This window comes from Acinonyx jubatus, chromosome A3 (genome assembly GCF_027475565.1).
Source record: "Acinonyx jubatus isolate Ajub_Pintada_27869175 chromosome A3, VMU_Ajub_asm_v1.0, whole genome shotgun sequence".
Lineage (NCBI taxonomy): Eukaryota > Metazoa > Chordata > Mammalia > Carnivora > Felidae > Acinonyx > Acinonyx jubatus.
Window position 1 is genome coordinate 7,584,477 of NC_069388.1, and position 20,208 is coordinate 7,604,684.

The following is a 20,208-nucleotide window of genomic DNA, read 5'->3' on the forward strand; positions in this document are numbered from 1 at the left end:
TTGTATACATATGTATACATATGTTTTCAAATACAAAACAGAAACAAACAGCCAGTGTTAAAACTGTTCAGTTAAATTTAATAAAAGATCTGAAATCCCAGGGTCCTATGGAGTTTAAAGGTTCAAGCACCCCACCCTTGAAGTGTTTCTATTTGTATTAGTAATTCAAGCAAAGACAGAGGGCTCTGGCGGGAATAGCCATAAAATGAAGCTCTGTTGTTATCTGACAAGTTATTTCCGGATCTGGTTCCCTCCTTTCTCTTCCTGATCCTAGTTTCTCTAAAGATTCTTCCTGGGACATAACTGCTATTATTTCTTGTGGTAGAATTCTACTTCTCCCCGAATTAAAAATACAGTAAAACCTTGGATGGTGAGTAACTTGTTCTGTGAGTGTTCTGCGGGATGAGCAAACATTTCTAATAAATTTTAACTTGAAAAACGAGCGATGTCTGCCAATACGAGTAGTACATGATGGCGAATGTCACATGACCACAACTAAGCCAATGGTTCTTCTCTCTCTCTCTCTCTCTCTCTCTCTCTCTCTCTCTTTCTCACTGCAGGATTGTGGATGACCATCTCCCATGCTTGGGTGATCAGTCTCAGGCCACGGTGTTTGGCAGAAATCAGTGATTTTTCAGAACATTGGAAGGTGCCCACAACTGGCACTGGCGTATTTTTTGTCACTTCCAAGCACCTGTGGACAGTCCTCTGCTCTTCCAGACAAGAGTCAGCCTAGGAATGCTTTGCTTCATTCTAGGTCAGGCTGCCTACAGACCTAGAGACCCTTTCCTCTGCTGCCTTATTGCCAGTCACATTGCATACAGTACATGACAAGAGTTTATTAATACTATACTGTAGACTACATCCGTGCAAGTGTATACAATGGCCCCCATGCAGAAAAAGATTCCAGTGAGCCCACAGATAGCAGTAATTCCGTGAAAGTCGTCCTACACACTAACCCTCTTTCTCTCTTGTCTCTCTCACACCAGCCACGAAGGTTTTCAAAGGGAAGCACAGATTTATTTTTCTTTATATTTTGCATTTTCTTTATCATTTTGTATTATATTACAGTATCGGAATCATTTTTATATGAACAGTTTTGGGTTGTGGAACGAATCATCTGAGTTTCCGTTATTTCTTATGGGGAAATTTGCTTTGATATGTAAGTGCTTTGGATTACAAGCGTGATTCCAGAGTGAATTATGCTCGCAAACGAAGGTTTGTGAAATTACACAAACCTTGAAATAAGTAGTGAAATTACATCAAATGCTCTTACACCCAGGAAAAAAATGAATGACCATATAAGATCTGTTTTACAAAGATATCAAGAGGGGATAATAAGCGCTTAAAATTGGCCAAGCTTTTGTCTTCACGAGAATCAGCATGTTGCAGTGGCTAAGAGAAGAATCCAGGCAGTGAATTCAGCTTGCCTCCCTGCTCTTTGGGCAACTGGCTGAACTTCTGTAAGCTTCAGTTTCTCCAGTGGAAACATGCAGCCAATAACAGGAACTATCACCAAAGGCTGCTGTGAGTAATAAGCAAGAGAATATCCATGACCAGCTCAGGGTCTGGCACAAGAAGATTCACTCAGTGTCAGCTGCCCTATTAATATTTTGCACTATCATTGCTATTGTTATTCTTATTTTGCATACGCATCAGTCTCCACGTTTGATTCCATTTGTTCAACTACTCATTGAAGTTTTTAAATACATGTATTTTGAGGGGCACCTGGGTGGCTCAGTTGGTTAAGCGGCCGACTTTGGCTCAGGTCATGATCTCACGGTTGGTGAGTTCGAGCCCCGTGTCGGGCTTGGTGCCGAAAGCTCAGAGCCTGGAGCCAGCTCTGTGTCTCCGCCTCTCTCTACCCCTCCCCTGCTCACGCTCTGTGTCTCTCTATCTCTCAATAATAAATAAACGTTAAAAAAATTAAAAATATATATATATATATTTTTAGTAGCTCCCTTACTCCTCAAACTAAAACTATAGTGGCGAATGAGTGTGTTGCTGTATCCCAGCAGACTCAAAGCCAAGGGTGGATGAGGGCCTGGTGAGGCCAAAGACTTGGACACAGTGATGGAGACATAGGTTTATTGGGGGAACCTACGTACAGGGAGTCCAGGAGCAGCCGACTGGACAAAGCACCTGCTGCTGAGATCTACATGCAGTGAGCTTTTATGGCATAGCAACTGAGCCTAGCAACTATCCGTAGCCTCTCTCCCCTGCACAGGCTGCGTTCCAAGGAGATCAGGCCTGCCATCCAGACATTCTTTGTTACAAAAGGAGATGCTCCAGATTGGCCACCCGCAGAGTCCTTGACCTCCAACGCTGAACTACACATTCTCCTACACATTCTGCTTGATGGGAATATAGAGGGAGGGTGGGGTCTGCACATTCTCAAGCTCGTGATTAACAGGGGCATTCATGGCGTGCTTGCACAAACCCGCCTTCGAGAGCGTATCCTATAACAAGACAGTATGGTCTCGGCCCTGATCAGAGTTCTGTTCCTTTGCTAGCCTGTTTACCGTGAGACAGCACAGTCACATAGAGTGGTCAGCACATTGGTTTGCCTTCCCAGAGAGCCTGAGTACTGAGATCATGCTAGAATAAAAGGGAATGGACTCTGTATCACATGCTAACCATGTTCCGTGCCTGGAGCTTGGTGTTGAGAAGGATGCAGTGTCCGTGGTCAGGCTCACCCAAAAGAGGGCAGCACTCACGACACCCACCACAGGTGCAGGGGGAGAACACATCCGTGACCTCTGATGCCTATTTGCAATGCATTTCATGACTGAACGCATGAATTCCAAAATAAATAAAAGAACTGGTAATTGTATAATTCCAGATTAGCTCTTGGTAGGATTTATCATTCCATCAAGTTTAGCTTTAAGAAAACAAAATTAGTAGCATGAACCCCAGCTGTTGACATTTTCCCCTGCTTCTTGGCGCCCTATTATCTCAGCTGGTCTAAGCACAGCTCGTCAATTACCGTAGTTCTTTAGGCGGCTCTCGGGCCACTTAGGCTGACACTTTGAAATATTAGTGGGGAAATGCTGCAGGTGTGGTGGGTTGGCAGCGACCCAGCACAAGTCTGCATCAGCCCAGAATTTTAAAGAGTTTTGTGCACCATCCCTTATGTTATTAAGCTGTTTCAATTAGAAGCAAAAATGCTATTTCCTTTGGCAGGCACCTTGTTTCATCTATAAAGCCATCACGCTCCCCGTGAAAAAAGAAACCATTGCTTTCTAGGATTCTGTTGTGAATGTGATCATCTCTGCTCCCGCTACCGGGGAGCACAGCAAGAGCTATGGATGACAGGTTGACAGGACACTGCCGTACCCACCAAGGCAGCCCACTCTGCTTTCTCACTTCCCTGGATGCTTCAACTGCTTCCAGCCTCGACCACGCAGCCCAACATGCACCTCTCTGTGGTCACATTTTCCTGCTGAGTGCTTTCGTCTGTGTCACTCTTATTTGCCTTACTAGATTTTGATCATCTCACATACACCTGGGTATTGGGCAAGATGATTAGCTGAGATAAAAATATTGTGTAATCAAAATCACTTTTCAAACCCTCTTAATATTAGATGATATTAGGGATTTATTATACATGTTAGATGTGATAAGGGAACGGGGTTATGTAGGGAAAATAAAGTACCTTTGTCAGTTCGAAATGCATCCTGGAGAGCTTGTGTGCCAAACGACACGATGTGTAAGATTTGATTTAAAGTAAGGTGGCAAAAACTATAAGTGTGGTGGGTAGATAAACCCACGATTGAAAAATACTGATAATGACTGAAGCTGGGTAATGGATATGAGGGGATTTATTACCCTATTCTATCTTTGTATGTATTGGAAATTGTTTTTTATATTCAGAATGTAAAAAAACACTTCAAGTGCCTGTTAAGGACACACACACACACACACACAATTTAATATGCACATGCTTACATTTGAGAAGAGTAAACAACATGAAAACTTTATGCAGAATTTGTTCAAAACCATTTAGACCTTTAGAAACTCTCAAAGTTCATGCTGGTGAATCCAGTCTAGTGGTTGATTCTGTTGCATTCCTATCTGCCATTACATTTTACTCCATGCGATGGTTAACTTTACGTGTCAACTTGATGGGGCCACAGGGTGCTCAGATATTTGATCAAACATAACTGTGGGGGGGGTGGGAGAGGGTGTTTCTGCATGAGACTGACATTTGAAACTGGGAGACTGAGTAAAGCGGCTTGCCCAATCAACCAACATCTGACTGCAACCACATGAGAGTTCCCAGGCCTACCTGAGCTCAATCGACCCCCAGATTTGTGAGCAAAATAAATGATTACTACTGTTTTTAACCCACTGTTTGGTGGTAGAAACCAAACTACCCACTGTTTGTTGCGCAGAAATAGATAAGCAGAACACAAAGGAAGACAATGCATTTCAAGGTCACATCAGTGAGGCAGAGGCCAACTTGAAGAGAAGATGCATTTTACACACCCACTCACTTTTGGTTGGGGATTATGCTTCGGCATAATGTTACTGCTAACTGGTGTTTCCTAACGTCTGACTCTATTAGGGACATCTCTCATTAAGATTCTACAAGCTCAGGGATGCCTGGGTGGCTTAGCTGGTTAGGCATCCAACTCTTGGTTTTGACTCATGTCATGATCTCACGAGATTGAGCCCCATGTCAGGCTCTGTGCTGACAGTGTGAAGCCTGCTTGGGATTCTGTCTTTCTCCCTCTCTCTCTGCCCCTCCCTGCTCACACATGTGCTCTCTCTCTCTCAAAAATAAATAAATAAAAACTTTAAAAAAGAAATATATACTTTAAAAAAGATTGTACAAGTTCAGCTTCTTGTTCATAATTAAAATAGTTGAACTTATTCATGCTCTTTGATAATCGCCACTGTTTATTCTTTTCCTTTATTCTTCATGACAAAATAGAAAGGGCCCTGGTCCAGGCCTCAGATGATCTGCTATCTAGCAGGTTCTAATGCAGCCAGAGCTTACCAGTGAAGAAGCTGAACTAAAAACTGCTTGAACTAAAAGAGAGAGAGAGAGAGAGAGAGAGAGAGAGAGAGATTGTACTGTGTTGGGCAACTGAAAATTCCAGTAAACTGATCCAGGGCCTCAACAATGCCATTAGAAATCGATATTTGTTCATTTCTCCTCTCTGTTGATGGCTGTGTTGGCTTCATCGGTACGTGGGTTCTCCTTTGTCATTAGCAAACAGTCTCCAGCAGTTCCAGGATTGTCCCCTACCATCTCAACCACCCCAATGGGAACGAGAGCTCTCCTTCCCTACTCTAAGTCAATTCCGCAAATTAAATGTTGTCAGCCTCGTTGTGGTCACAGCACACATCTAACCCAGTCACTAACTGGCCAAACCTGGGCTCCATGTCAACCACTGGACCGTGGCATTTGTTGGCTGGGCCAGACATACTCTGGTCAGCCTCACCCAAACCGGATGTGCTGAGAACTGGGAAGACTATTTCCTAAAAAGAAAAACCGAGGGACTATTCTGTTAGGAAGGAGACAGAAACAGTAATATGTCAACTGGACTCTGGTTTTCCTCATCTCACCTAGACATTCTGGGCTTCTGATTGTTCATCAGTGAAATAAGAGAATAGAGTATTTGATGGCTATATCCCTACCCATCCTGAAAGTTGAGTGATTCACAGTGATGCAGGCAAAACCTATTATTGTGGGAGTACAACAGAAACCAGCATTGTGATGAATTCTGCTGCTAGAGACTGTCAAACCCAGGGAGAGGTGGTTTGAATCTGTAAAAGACAAGAAAAGAAAAATCTGAAGTTCTTTTTCTCCCCTCTCCCTGACTCCTCCAACAATTGTACAAACTGAACCACTTGCCAGGGTTGTAAAGTGTGCAGACTATTCAAGGGTCTGTGGTGACTCTAGTCACCACCTGACTGTTGAGGAGTAGAGCCCGGGAAGGATTCTCTGGTTTTCCATACTGCTAATGAAGCCTGCTTTGAGGGACAGCCCCAAGCCTTTTGGAGTGTCAGTGAATCTACCATGATTCCAAGCACCCAAATTCGGCCAGGCTGACTTAATGAGGCACTGTGTTAGAAATGATTACCAGGCTGGTCTACGTGCCACGGGGGATACTGAGTGACTCAAGAGTGCTATCTGCTGCTAGGAGCCTTTGGGGTGCATGGGAAGCAGCTGAGTGCTATAAGGGAGGACAGGCAGCAAGAAGGTGGTCGGAATGTGACTCTTCCAGGAATGCAATTAGCCTTCCATTGCTCCCGCTGCCACTGAATTAATCGGTCTCTTGTTTCATTCACACTTCTGCTCACCCCTAGGAGCCTGCACCTAGCTGTGGAACAAGTTCACACCCTGTGCTTTCCAGGTGCTGAGCAAACCATTTGCACTTGTCACCAGCACTTTTACCTGTGACTCGCTGAAGCACAGAATGGAATGTTACCTCTCACACTTCTCCAAGAGGCGCACATACAACTTCTTCCCCAGCCTCTGGCATCGGAGTCTCCTTGGACCACTCATCCATGCCCATGACTTATAATTATCTGTGAGAAAGCAAGCCAGCCACCAAGCTCCACTGGAACTCTCATGTTACTCCTTATTTTTCTCTTGCCTCGTATTACCTCCTCGTGGCAATGATAACAAGAATAGGGAAATGATGAATAGAGAGTGCCCAATACGCGCTAGGCACCGTGCTGGATGCCTTCCACGCCTGATCTGATTTAAATCCCCTAGCAATTATATTCCCCACTTTACAGACAAGGAAACCACAAATTAGATGGTTAGGAAATGAGCCCAAGATCACGCAAGGGACTCAAATATAAGTCTATCTGACGCCAGAATACATACTTTAATTAGCACGCACTATTCACACTGCATTAGTGTAGTACAGAGGCGGAAAATACTCTGGCTAAGAGAAACAGACTTAAGTTGGTAGACTTGGCATTGGTACCTCTAAGCCCAGTAACCATACAACTAGGGGGATCGGCAAATCAAGGATTTCTGTGACCCTGGGAAGTTGGGCTGGACAATTTTGGCTTTGATGCCAAGAGCCCAGAGAGACTGCTGTCTGGGAGGCCTGAGGGGTTTTGTGACCATCCCAGGCCATGTATGGAGCTGATGATCACTGGTATGTCCTTGGGAGGTCCTTGGACTTCCCAATATCTACCTTGCTGCCTGCCTGCCTCTCCTTCTGGGAGCATCAGGAGGGAGAGGAAGAGAGAGTGCGGCCCAGTGAGTGTAATCAGTTCTGTGAGGCAGGAAGTGGTACCACAGAGATTCTTCTAGAATCTCTGCAGTGATAATTAATCCGAAAGGTAACTCCAGGGACTAGGGTCATTCCTGGCTTCACTTCCCTACTCTCGGGTCATTTCAAGAGTTTAAAAAGTCAATACAATTCTGGTGAATACGAGGCCCCAGTACAGTGCTTTGGCTAGAAGTTGTGCATTTTATTATTTGTAGGTATCATACAAAACAACTTTTTTCTCCTCTCTGCCTTTGCAAAGGCTGCCTGTTCTTTAATCATGGCTCAAGTTCAAGCGCTGTCACAAAGCTGTCCCAGCTTACTCAGGACAAAGGTCTACCTCCATGCTCAAATTTCTGTATCACCTATTGTCTATACCACAGTCTCACACTATTGCGTCCTGCCCTGATCTGTTATATTCTGGCTGCTTCATTTCTGAGTCATCACCTCCTGACCAAATCTGTGGGCCTCTACAGTGTGTCCCTTCAGGGCATTGCTTCAGAGGCTTCAAACGGAAATGACCACAGGCGTTGAGTAGGTGATGCAGGATGGGCAACGACTACAGCCTCCGATGATTGAACGGGCTGCTTCTCCACACAAGGCAGCTATTTCCACACCAAAATGTGAACAGAGTGGCCACTTCTTACTGTTTTTTTCAAAAGAAGCCATAAATTCAGATTGTGTATATATGTGTTATGAATTCTCCCAATTTAAAATGATGTCCCCTAATTTAAAAAAAAAAAACAAGCTTGTGAAGACCAAATAAAATATCCATGGAATAATTCTGGCTAAAGAACTCCCATTCTATCTAGAAGCCTAGATATAAAGTAGAAGTTTTAAAGTTAATCAGTCAATTGGCAAATATTTCTTACAGATATGTTTAATGAATGCACCACGGGCTGGACTCGTTGCTTTTACCACTAGGGGAAAATGTTCAGGTTTTTATTTTATTTTAAACAATTTTTAATGTTTATTTATTTAAAGAGACAGAGAGGAGGGAAGGGGCAGAGAGAGAGAGGGAGAGAGAGAATCCCATGCAGGCTCTGTGCTGTCAGCCCATTGCCCTACGTGAGACTCGAACTCATGAACTATAAGATCACTACATGAATCAAAATCAAGAGTCAGTCGCTTAATCGACCTCAGCCACCTAGGCACCCCTCAACCTTTGATTTTAAATGTTCAACTTTTTTATGCTAGAACATTCTCACATAGAAAGTGGGGGTGGTAGTACAACCAGAGGCACATAGTAAAAATGAGAATGAAATAAGAAAAATGCACAAAAGTCTGTGTACAATGGATGGCACATAGAATATACTAAATAAGTAGCAGCAATAATTAGTAAAACAAATACAGTACTAATTGCCATTACTGTCATGATCACAGTAGAAATAATAGCTGTTACTATTTACTGAACACTTGAATCTCTACAAAACTCTAGGAGAAAGGAAATGCAAGTAATCGCAGGGGTGATAATGGTGTTAGTGATTGAAGAAGGCGCAGCTGTGGTCGCAGTAACAGAAATAACAGAAAGGGCCAAAGAGAAATCTATTCAGTGATATTAGAAATAGTAGAAACAGAAAAACAGACCGCTCGTTCCTTGTATCTTTCACGTATTCCCCTCACCACTGTGAAGAGTCCGTATGGCTTTGCAGGGCACAGAGCACGTTAATAAATACTTGCTCAATTGGTTGTTTGTCCCTAGAAACCCAATGGAACCTAGTTCTCTTCTATCCTATTTATTTATATCCAGGAAAGATTTACAGTGTGTGGCTCTTTTTATATTCCCTCTGATAAGCTATCCTGCTACACCATTGAAATCTTCACCTAGGAAACCATCTCCCAGGTCTCAAAAACAGAGAGGTGAAGGTACTCTTCACTTCTACAGCAGGGGAATGCTGTCCTGTTGGGGAAAATAAGAATGTCCACAACTGAGTGTTGGTTTTTTGTTTTTTTTCAAACAGCTGAGTATAGCAAACTGTGTCTTTTAACGCCAGGAACTGTCAGGGAGATGCACCAGTGAAATCTTTCACACATTCTGTCCACGCAGCAAGATCACTTGCTTGGCTGTCTCATCGCCCCAGCTGTGAGATCCCTCATTCCTACCCCGCTGAGGCCACAGCCAGATGGTAGGGGCAACTTGCCGCACCCCCGTGACCTTCCTGGCACAGAAGAAGTCACCAGCCGTGTCCTACCCTTCTTGATGCCTCATGGCAGAGTTTCTGACCTTGTCTTCGTGGTCACAGGGTTTGAGGCAAGACATGCTTCTTTTAATGTAGGTCTCCTTGGGGAGGCACCCCTAGACTTAAGGGTTAAATGGATGCCCTCCCTACCTTCCTGGAACCAGAAACCATGAAAAGAAGCAGATATCCAAAGTGCTTCCCAAAACCAGTGAGGACAGGATTTACATTTTCATTTTGCAAAGACTTTGGTGTCGTTGCAAATTTAATTTTATTACTCAACCTTGGAAGCTATTCTTGGTAAGGAAACCACTGAAGACCTGTATTTGTACACCTGATTATTCGTATCAACCGAGTACCTTCTCATTTAGACATCTTTCCATTTCTCCTCAAACTTAACAGTATCCAAGCCGAAATATTCATCTTTTATTCTCACACCTGTTGTTACTCTCCATTCACAAAACTCTTACACCCCCAAATGCCAAACAAGAATTCTGAGAACCATTATCACCCTTAGATTGACACCTCATATTCAATCAAACACTGACATCTTCTGACTCCACTACCCACATTTCATTATAATTCACTCAATTTCCATTTCTCTCCATTCCAAACCGTCAGGACTGCTCATGATTTTTAGTCCATTCTCTACCCAGCAGTCAGAGTGTAAATCTGAAACCTTTACAGAAACCAAGTCTGACCTTCATCCTCCAGCTAAAACTCCTAAATGTTCTCCCATTGCTCTTAGACTAAGAGTCTAAACTCCTTGACACAGCTAACAAGATTCTCAGGGATCTGACCCATATCTGCCTCTAACCCCATCTCTGCTTTCTTCACATGCTATGTTCCAACTCAACTGGATTCATTATTTTTTAGTTCTTAGAAAAAAAATATAATAGTCAACACTTTGTTAGTGTAGCCAGTTTCCAAGATGACTTCCAAAGACCCATGTCTTCTGGCCTTCATGTCTCTGTATAGCGCCCTTTCACACTGAATTAGGTTTGGTCTGTGTGGCCAAAAGAATGTGGTTGAGGTAATGGTGTGATTTCTGTCATAAATGCCATTGTCATTTCTTTCCTGTTACCTTTCTGAAGGAAAGGATAGTTTCTTTCTGAAGGAAACTAGCTGCTATTATGTGAGGGCATTTAAGCAGCTGTGTGGATAGAGCCACAAAATGGGGCACTGAGAACCCCTGACAATAGCCTGCACCAGTGGACAGCCCTGTGTGTGAGGGCGCCATATTGAAAGCAGATCCTAGAGACCCAAGGTTCACTTCAGATGACTCCAGCCCCAGTTGGCATCTTGACTGCAGCCTCATGAGATGTCCTGAGCCAAAACCAACCACCTGAGCCCCTCTTGGGCTTCTGACTTTTAGGCACTGTGAGATTAAAAACATATGCATTTACTGCTGTTTCAAGACACTGAATTTTGAGGTGATTTGTTAAGCAGTAATAGATAACGAATTCAACTTACAGAACACTTGCATGAGATGTGTTGTGCTAAATATTCTACATATAGGCACATATTCAATTCTCACAACTCTCCAAAGTAGATACTATCATTGTTCCCATTTTACAGATGAAGAAATGGAGGCACCATGATGTTGTAAGGGATTTTCCATGGGCTATAAAGTTATTAAATGTTAGAGCTAGAATTTGAAGCCAAAGTTATACAGCGTCCTATGAAATACGCTTTTATCCTCTTTCATGATTCACTCTTGGGTCTTTCCAAATATAATTATGCAGACCTATCTTCATTAAAGGAACTGCCCATCATGTGTACACTCTTGCTATTCAGGAAGAATTTGTTTTATCTGTTTCCCCTGCCCTGAGTAGCTGGGAAGGGGTTGCAAGCAACTGTATCATTCCAGCAGATGACTGATAAATTTCCATCCAGCCTTAGCACACTGTGGAAGCATGGCTTGAGCTCTAATGGAGTATTTATTTGTACCATATCCAACCACCCTACTTGCCCCTGTCAACTAAAAACTACCTCTGAAACTGCAACTCCAAACATTAACAAGCTGACCCGCAGTTAAGGTCAAAGCCAAACGGAAAAATAAAGAAAAAAAAACAGAATAAAGAAACACTCCCTGTGTCATCTGGCAGACTTACTAATGGCCTGTACTATTAACAATCCTTCCAGATAATTCCCAATTAACAAAATCACCTGGTACAATGATCCCATAAGCTCCCAGAACTTTGAAAAAGACCTAAAGAGTCATTAAGAGACCATTATCAACCTTGGAACAAGGTCACCTATGGTGGAGATCCAACCTCCACAACAATGTGAACAAAGTCACTTGCCTGGATAGCCAATAGCAGTGAATGAATTGAGTAAATGCTTAAGAAATCTGCAGATATGTAGGGAGTTTCATCTCGGTACAACTATTGCCAATCTCGGAGTATTTTTTGTTGAAAGTTTTTTTCCTTCCTTGAAAGTTTCAACAGAATTTTTAAAATTGAAATTCTTTTTCACAATCCTACATTTGACCTGTTTCCAGCTTCCAAATGATTAAAAATACTTTTTAAAATAAGCTACTATCTGGAAAAAATAGAAATTTATTTCTATATTAAGTGGCCTCAGATTTAGACTCCATAATATACATGCTTTCATATACTAAGCAATGATCTGTAGTTAGAATATTTTGGGGGGTTTAGAGATCCTAACAGGTGCCTTATTTATCTCCCTTCTACCTCAAGTGCCATGGTATATTGAATAAATCACATTCATCCATTCATTCATCAAATACTTTATTCACTTAAAAATTGAATTAAATTCCTATTTTCTATTTGGCCCTGGTTTGGTTGATGGGGAATAATGCAGTAAAAAAACAGCCAAGTCCCTTGTCTTCATGGAACACGTTATCATGTCCTAAGGGAAACAAAAATCAACAACAACAACAACAAAAGTGAGTAAAAGTAAACAGATCAATACATAAATTTGGATGTGAGTCCCATAGGGCAAAATAAGGCAGAGTAAGTGACAAGGAGAGACTTGGGTAAAAGAGCCATTGTGTAGGAACGGTTCAGGGAAGGGCCTTCTGATGAGGCAGCAGTCAAGCAAGGACCTAAATGAAGTACTTCAACGATGAGGAATTTAGGAGGGAAGTACACCAGGAAGACATAAAAACTAGAGATCACTTGTGGGAAGGATGCTGGCACGTCTAAGAAATAATAGAAGGAGCAATGTAAGGAGATAAGTGAGTGGGTGGGAGTGTCTGGAAATGTACCACCCTGCCTCCATTTTTCTCCTGCCTCACTGCGTGTGAACAGTGACGTCACCTGGCTAATATCTGGCCAGTTTCATTACCTGTTGCCCGCAGTGTTAGCTGAAATTTACTGAACATCTACCAGATACCAGGTATCTTCATACGCTACCTAGTTGCATAAGTTTCTTTAGCCACATTTTGCAGATGAAAAAAACTGGGGCTCAAAGAACTTCTGTAACATGGCCAAGGTTATATAGCTAGTAAGTGGTCAAGCCAGGATTCAAATCCATGGCTTTCTGATACTAAAGTCTATGACATATAAGGGGGAAAATGTAGAAGAAACTATAGGACACAAACAAAATCTACAGTCCTGCCTTAAATTTCCTACTAATCCTTCATAACCCTAGGACTCTGGTTCAAAGGATAATGGTCTTGCCTCAAAAGTTTAAACCTAAGCAATTCTGTGTCTCTGTCTCTCTCTGTCTCTCTCTCTCTCTCCCTCTCTCTCAAAAATAAATAAATATTGTGGGACCCCTAGGTGGCTCAGTTAGTTAAGCATCCGACTTCGGCTCAGGTCATGATCTCGTGGTTCATGGGTTCATGCCCTGTGTCAGGCTCTGTACTGACAGCTCAGAGCCTGGAGCCTGCTTCAGATTCTGTGTCTCCCTCTCTCTCTGCCCCTCTCCTGCTCATGCTCTGTCTCTCTCTGTCTCAAAAATAAACATTAAAAAAATTTTTTTAAGTTTAAACCTAAGCAGATTTCTTTGACAAGACTCCAGTGGGTTACTAGACATGGAGGACCAACTGAAATGACTTACCAAGTAATAAGCATGTTATGAAATCGACACCCTCTAATTTATATATACACACACACATAACACATATGTATATATGTGTATATATATATGTATATGTATATACCTATGTATATATGTATATATACACCTATGTATATATATGTATATATCTATGTGTCATGTGTGGGTATGTACACACACACACACACACACACACACACATATATATATATATATATAGAGAGAGAGAGAGAGAGAGAGAGAGAGAGAGAGAGAGAGACAGACTCAACACAGACTAAAGAGAAAGTGGCAGCCAGAGTATACCAGAATATAGCTTCCCACAGTAAGCCTGAAGGCACCAACACAAAAAGAACACTGCGGCAATGTCTAGCCATTGACCGATGAAAGCTTTGAAATAAGAACTTATAAAGCAGATGAGACATAAACAGCATAATGACTCAGAAGAGAAACCAAACTCAGACAGCCCCAAATGATTCCACTAAGCACAGGCCCACGCACCTCAAACTCAAGGTACTCTGAGAGTTACCAGAGGCGGGCCTGGAATGCTTTAGGAACAGCATAGCATTTCTTTCTGGAGCTTTCATTTTTCTTCATTCCACTAAATGACTTAGAATAGGAAATCTTTTTCTTTTGTGCATTTTAAAAGTAATTTTAGAAGTATTTTTATATTAAAACAAGCAAAAATGCCAAACAACTTCTCCATGGATTTTTGAAACAGATTACAAGTTTCATAGAACTCCTTTGTGCTACGTCCCAGCACCCCAGTTAATTTCTACCATTCGTATACAATGCTGCTTTCATTCATACACACATTACATAAGTCAACTAATGTTTCTTAAAATATATGCCAGGTTCAATGTTAACATTATATTTTACATTAGTATGGACACACTAGTATGGTTCTCATATTTTCACACGGAATCGCTGAGCTCTTGGTAAGACACAGATGGCTGGATCCCACCACAGAGTTCCTGATTTATTAAGTCTGTGGTAGGACCTGAGAATTTGTATTTCCAATAAGTTCCCAGGTAATACTTCTGCTTTTGGTCTAGGGATCACACTTTGAGAAGCTTTACATGAATGAAAAATTTAAGAGGCACCAGATTTCTAGGTAATTAATGCATAGCTACATCATTTTATAAATGCAAAAACTAAATCACAGAGCATAAATAACTGACCTACAATGCACAGCTCGTCAGTGACCAAGAATTTTTACTTCGATCTCAGGCATCCTGTTTTGCTTTAAGATTCCCAGAGCACCAAACGGAGACTGGATTACGTACAGTAACAGGAATTATACACCACAACCTTCTTCTCTCTTTGTGGCGGCAATATAGCCACTTCCCTCTGTCTAGAAAACTTTGAAGCAATCTTTGGTTCAATAAAATGAAAGCAGTGCTACACTGAAGGGCGAGCATCTCCTGACCCTTTATCCTGGCACCTCAGTGTAATCGCGGACAAGACCAGAAGCACAATCCAAAGACACGCTTGTCAGAAATGAACGACGCATGACTCAGAAGAACAACAGAAAGTGTAACTCTTTTTAAAAAAAAATTGAATGTTTATATATTTTTGAGAGAGAGAGAGAGAGAGAGAATATGAGTGGGGTAGGGGCAGACAGAGACGCACAGAATCCGAAGCAGGCTCCAGGCTCTGCAATATGAGTGCAGAGTCTGACACGGGGCTCGAACCCACGAACAGCGAGATCATGACCTAAGCCAAAGTCAGACGCTTAACCGACTGAGCCACCCAGGCGCCCCAGAAAGTGTAACTCTTGAAAGACAAATGTAAAACCCAAAGCTACCCTGGGGCCTGAGCAGGACGTGAGACTGAATTTCAGAAGACGTGGGTATTTCACAAGCAGGCAACACATCTCTGTGTTCATTCTTACAGCCAAGTACCGTCTGATGAGCATCATCAATTTAATAGTGGCCCCTGGTCTGCAAAGATTTCACACCACCGCAACAGTAGTTTCAAAAAGTAGACGGCTGACAGAAAGTTCATCTGGGCAGTTACACCTAATAATTACTGTGAGAAATGGAAGTTTACTTTTTCTAAAACACTTGGAGAAACAAAGCATCACTTCCCCTGAAGAATAAACATGACTGAACTGCGGTAAAGATAAACATATTTTATCTGGGTAAGACAATGACTCAAAAAAGCGTATCTGCATTCGTGTTCTGCCGCCGCGTGAAAAGCGACCACACGTTTTGTGGCTTGAAACGATATCCACTCATCATTTCGTAGCTCTGTAGGTCAGAAGCCCGGGTGGCCTTGGCGGGTCTCACAAGGTCAAAATGAAAGGATCAGCAGAGTTGTGTTCTTTTCTGGATGTTCCGGGGAAGAATCTCCTTCCACGTTTATTCAGGTTATTGGCAGAATCCAGTTCCTTTTGGTTGTAGATCCGAAGGCCCTGTTTTCTTAATGCTTATTGGTGGGGAACCATTCTCTGCTCTCAGGGGCCATTCCTAGGTCCTTGTCCTCTGGGCTCCTCCATCTCGGTAGTGGGTAATCTCTCTCCCATGTCAGATCCCTCTCATGTTGTGAATCTCTCTGATTTTCTCTTCCGCTGCCAGTGGAAAATAGTCTGCTTTTGTGGGGTTTATGTGATTAGACTGAGCCTGCATCAGTAATCTCCCTCTCATAACCTCTACTGAGTTGTTAATTGCACTTGCAAAATCCCTTTTATCATATAACAAAAGGAATCAGGGCAATAACACGGGGGAGCAAAGGTCATTGGGGCCATCTAGAGTTCTGTCTGCCCCACTATCTGACATTTTTAAGCATAAGAGTGACCACACATGCATCCTTACACATGCACATTGATGTTGCCGGGCTCCTATTATAAAGAACAACAAACACCAAACTAGGAAAAACCCTGTAACTTCAGTGAGCACCACTGAAGGATCAGTTCCTACGTGAGAAGACTTAATCTGTGAGATCTACAGCTGTGCCTGCATTAAGAAACAATGACCCAACATGACCCAGACAAGCAAATCATGAGAATGAAGATCCTACCAATGCCCCCTAACTTCAGGGGTAAAACCTGGAGGAATGGGGTCATGGTCATGGGGCTTCCGTGGTCATCTCCTCAGCTCTGGAGGTGCAGGCTAAATCAGGTGAGGTCAGCTGCCTTGAACAGGAGGGCTATGACAGTGCTGACTCTCGGTGTGCATTGATGGGGAAAATCCAATTAAACTCACAAAGGCAACTCAGCTGTGACTGTGTGTCCTTGAGGTTACCAGGCCCCAGCAAACAGCTATTCAATCAGCAAATATTTATTGGATGCCAAACATGGTTCTAGGCACCAGGAATGGAATCAAGAATGAGAAGGGTGATGTCCTTCCTTTCATAGATTCCAGTCTAAAGCATAAGAAGACCAATAAATTAAAAAATGGATGAGCTACGTGAAACGGAGATGAACTTGACAGTGATGGGGACAAACATGGCCAGAGGAAGATGTTTAAGTTGAAAAGTGTACTTTAAAAAGGGATAAGCAGGGGGTGCCTGGGTGGCTCAGTGGGTTCACATCCAGCTCTTGGTTTCAGTTCAGGTCCTGATCTCACAGTTTATGGGATCAAGCCCCACCTCCGGCTCTGCACTGACAGTGCAGAGCCTGCTTGAGATTCTCTCTCTTCTTGTCTCTCTGCCCCTCTCTCTCTCTCTCTCTCTCAAAATAAAGAAAATAAACATTAAAAAAATAAAATAAAATGGGACAAGCAGGAGTACCTTGCGGGGTGGGGGGGCGGCAGAAGGTCTTTTAGGCAGTAGGGGCATTTCCTGAGTAAGGAGGTAAGAACAAGTCTGGGAAACAAAGCCTCTCTGGACTCAGAACAGGAAGCAAAAGAGACTGGTAGGTGATAAGGCTACTGAGATCATTAAGAGCCACACCACAAAGGGTCTCATAAGCTATGGTAAAAAAAAAAAAATTAGATTTATTAGATTTTATGTCAAATACAATGGGAAGCCACTAGGAGATTTCAAGTTTATGGGTAAAATTAATCTCATTGATGTTTTTAAGAGATCATCCCACCTACGCTGTGAACAGGGGCAGGGAGCCAGGAAGCAGCCTTTGCAATGGCCGAAGCAAAAGCTGCTGCTGGCTTGGACGGGTGTGACAGATGGAGAGAAGTGGTTAGATGGGATGTGTTTTGCAAATAGGGTTGGGAGGACAACCTATAACATTAAATATTAAAAGGCACTTTTCTGAATTGTAAAAGCTTCAAAGTCCGCTGCTGGCTGTGCCCTCACCTTTGCTCCTACACTCTTCCCAGGCTGTTTGCAATTCAACAGGGGAAAATACAGTAAATAAATAAAAACTTTCCCACTTTCCTAAAAAAAAGACCTAAAAAATTAAGCCTAAGAAAATGAAGATAAAGTCCACGTAATTGCGGAGACTTCCTCTCCATAGCCAATGCTGGAAATGCATACACCTTGGCCAGAAATGCAGACATGAAATGAAGACAAAAGGACACCAGGGTGGCCCAGTTGGTTGAATGTCTGACTCTTGATTTCGGCTCAGGTCATGAGTCCAGGGTTGTGGGATCGAGCCCTATATCAGCTCTGTGCTGAGTGTGGAGCCTCCTTAAGCTTCTCTCTCTCTCTCTCTCTCTCTCTCTCTCTCTCTCTGTTCCCTTCCCCCACTCATGCTTACTCTGTCTCTAAAATTTAAAAAAAAAAATTGAAGAAGAAAATAAAGATCATCATGCAAATCTTATGTATAAATGCTCATAGCAGCATTATTTATTTATATTCCCAAAGTGGAAGCAGTCCAAGTATCAACTGGTGAATGCAAAAACAAAATGTGGTATATCCATACAATGGAATCCTATCAAGAAACAGAAAGGAACAAACTGCTAACATCTACTGCAACAGAGATGAGCCTCAAAAAGAGGTAAAAGAAACTAGGGGCGGGGGGGTGGGAACCTATATAATTTATGATCTCATTTATATGAAATGACCAAAAAAGGCAAATCTACTGGGATGATATACATCCGTGGCCGACTCAGGCTGGAGTTTGGCACGGGTCAGGGGACTGGCTGCAAATGAGTCTGAGGACCTTTTGCCAGGGAGATGGAAATCTAAATTTCAGTGGTGGCAACAGCTGCATCAGTCTGTAAAGTTACAACACATTGCTGAATTATAGACATAAAAAATCATTAGGCAAATGAAAACTTGCTGGTATCTCAAAAGAGAGTTCAAAGAAAGGGTCATCCAAATAAGAGTTACTTTATAAGCAGAAGAAATTTGAGATAATTATTAATTCAGTTTCGAAACAAGTGGTGAAACTAAAGACAGAACTTCCATTTATTTTTTCTATCGTGGAAAGTTTCCATTTAAACAGCAGTCAGAAAACATTCCCTAAAAGAAAAAAAATGTCCAAAAAAAAGGGCAGAGGTCCTGTTCCAGGTGAACGGATAAACAGACTGTGGTAGACCCACATAATGCACTTCTCGGCAATAAAGCCACACAAAGCCAGGCATTAATCTTAAATGCATATGGGTAAGTGAATGAGGCCAGTGTTCAAAGGCTACACAACTGTAGAGTTCCATTTACGTGACATTCTGCAAAAGCTCAACTACATGAGAGCAGACAGGCTACATGGCACCAAAAACAAGAGATTAAAATCTACAAGTCATTCAATTCCTCCTAAGAGAGAAAGCTCAAAAGGTAGCTCATAAAGCAGAGAAGAATAAAGATATTGAAATGAACAACATGAGGATATTAAAGCTTAGAAGCAAGATTTTCAAAAACATATAATATGAATTTAAGATGAAGAGGGGCAGGTGTGCCCGGGTGGCTCAGTCAGTTGAGCGTCCAACTTCGGCTTAGGTCATGATCTTGTGGTTCATGAGTTCGAGCCTCACGTCGAGCTCTGTGCTGACAGCTCAGAGCTTGGAGCCTGCTTCGGATTCTGTGTTTCTGTCTCTCGCTCTCCCTCCTCTGTTCATGCTCTCTCTCTCTCTCTCTCTCTCTCTCTCAAAAATAAATTAAAAAAAAAAACATTAAAAAATTTTTTTAAAAAGATGAAGGGAAAACATACAGAAAGAAAAGCAATGATTCAGTAACAAAACTATATAAAGTCTAGAATACAGATTGTAGGAATGGTCTGAGCCACACCTGTTTGAAAGATAGGGAGATTTCACAAAATACATCTTTTCAACTCTTGTCAAAATTCCAAGGACTGGGCAAACCTGAGGAGGTTTGTAAATGCTGTTTTATACTTATAAGAAGATGCTAGAGGAGAGAAGCAGGGGAAAAGTGGAAGAGGCCAAGGCAAGAGGGAAACAAAGACCAGAAAGTTATCAGGAACATTGCCTTTTGTCCGGGGAAAGAAATTATTAAAATATTGAACATTAAGTCTTGTGATAAGTGCAACAAAATCTCCCTTTTTATTTCCCTGAGGATCATCAGTAAAGATCTGGGGGCACCTGGGTGGCTCAGTCAGTTAAGCGTCCAACTTCGACTCAGGTCATGATCTCACGGTTCGTGGGTTCGAGCCCCATGTCGGGCTCTGTGCTGACTGCTCAGAGCCTGGAGCCTGCTTCAGATTCTGTGTCTCCCTCTCTCTCTGCCCTTCTCCTGCTCGTGCTCTGTCTCTCTCTGTCTCAAAAATAAATAAACATAAAAAAGTAAAATAAAGGTCTGTATCACTGGGTAAAGTCAGGTATCTGTGTATGTGTATGCATTTGTGTGTGTGTGTGTGTGTGCACGCATTTAAGTGTGTGCGTGTGTGTGTGTGCGTGCGCACACACACATGTACA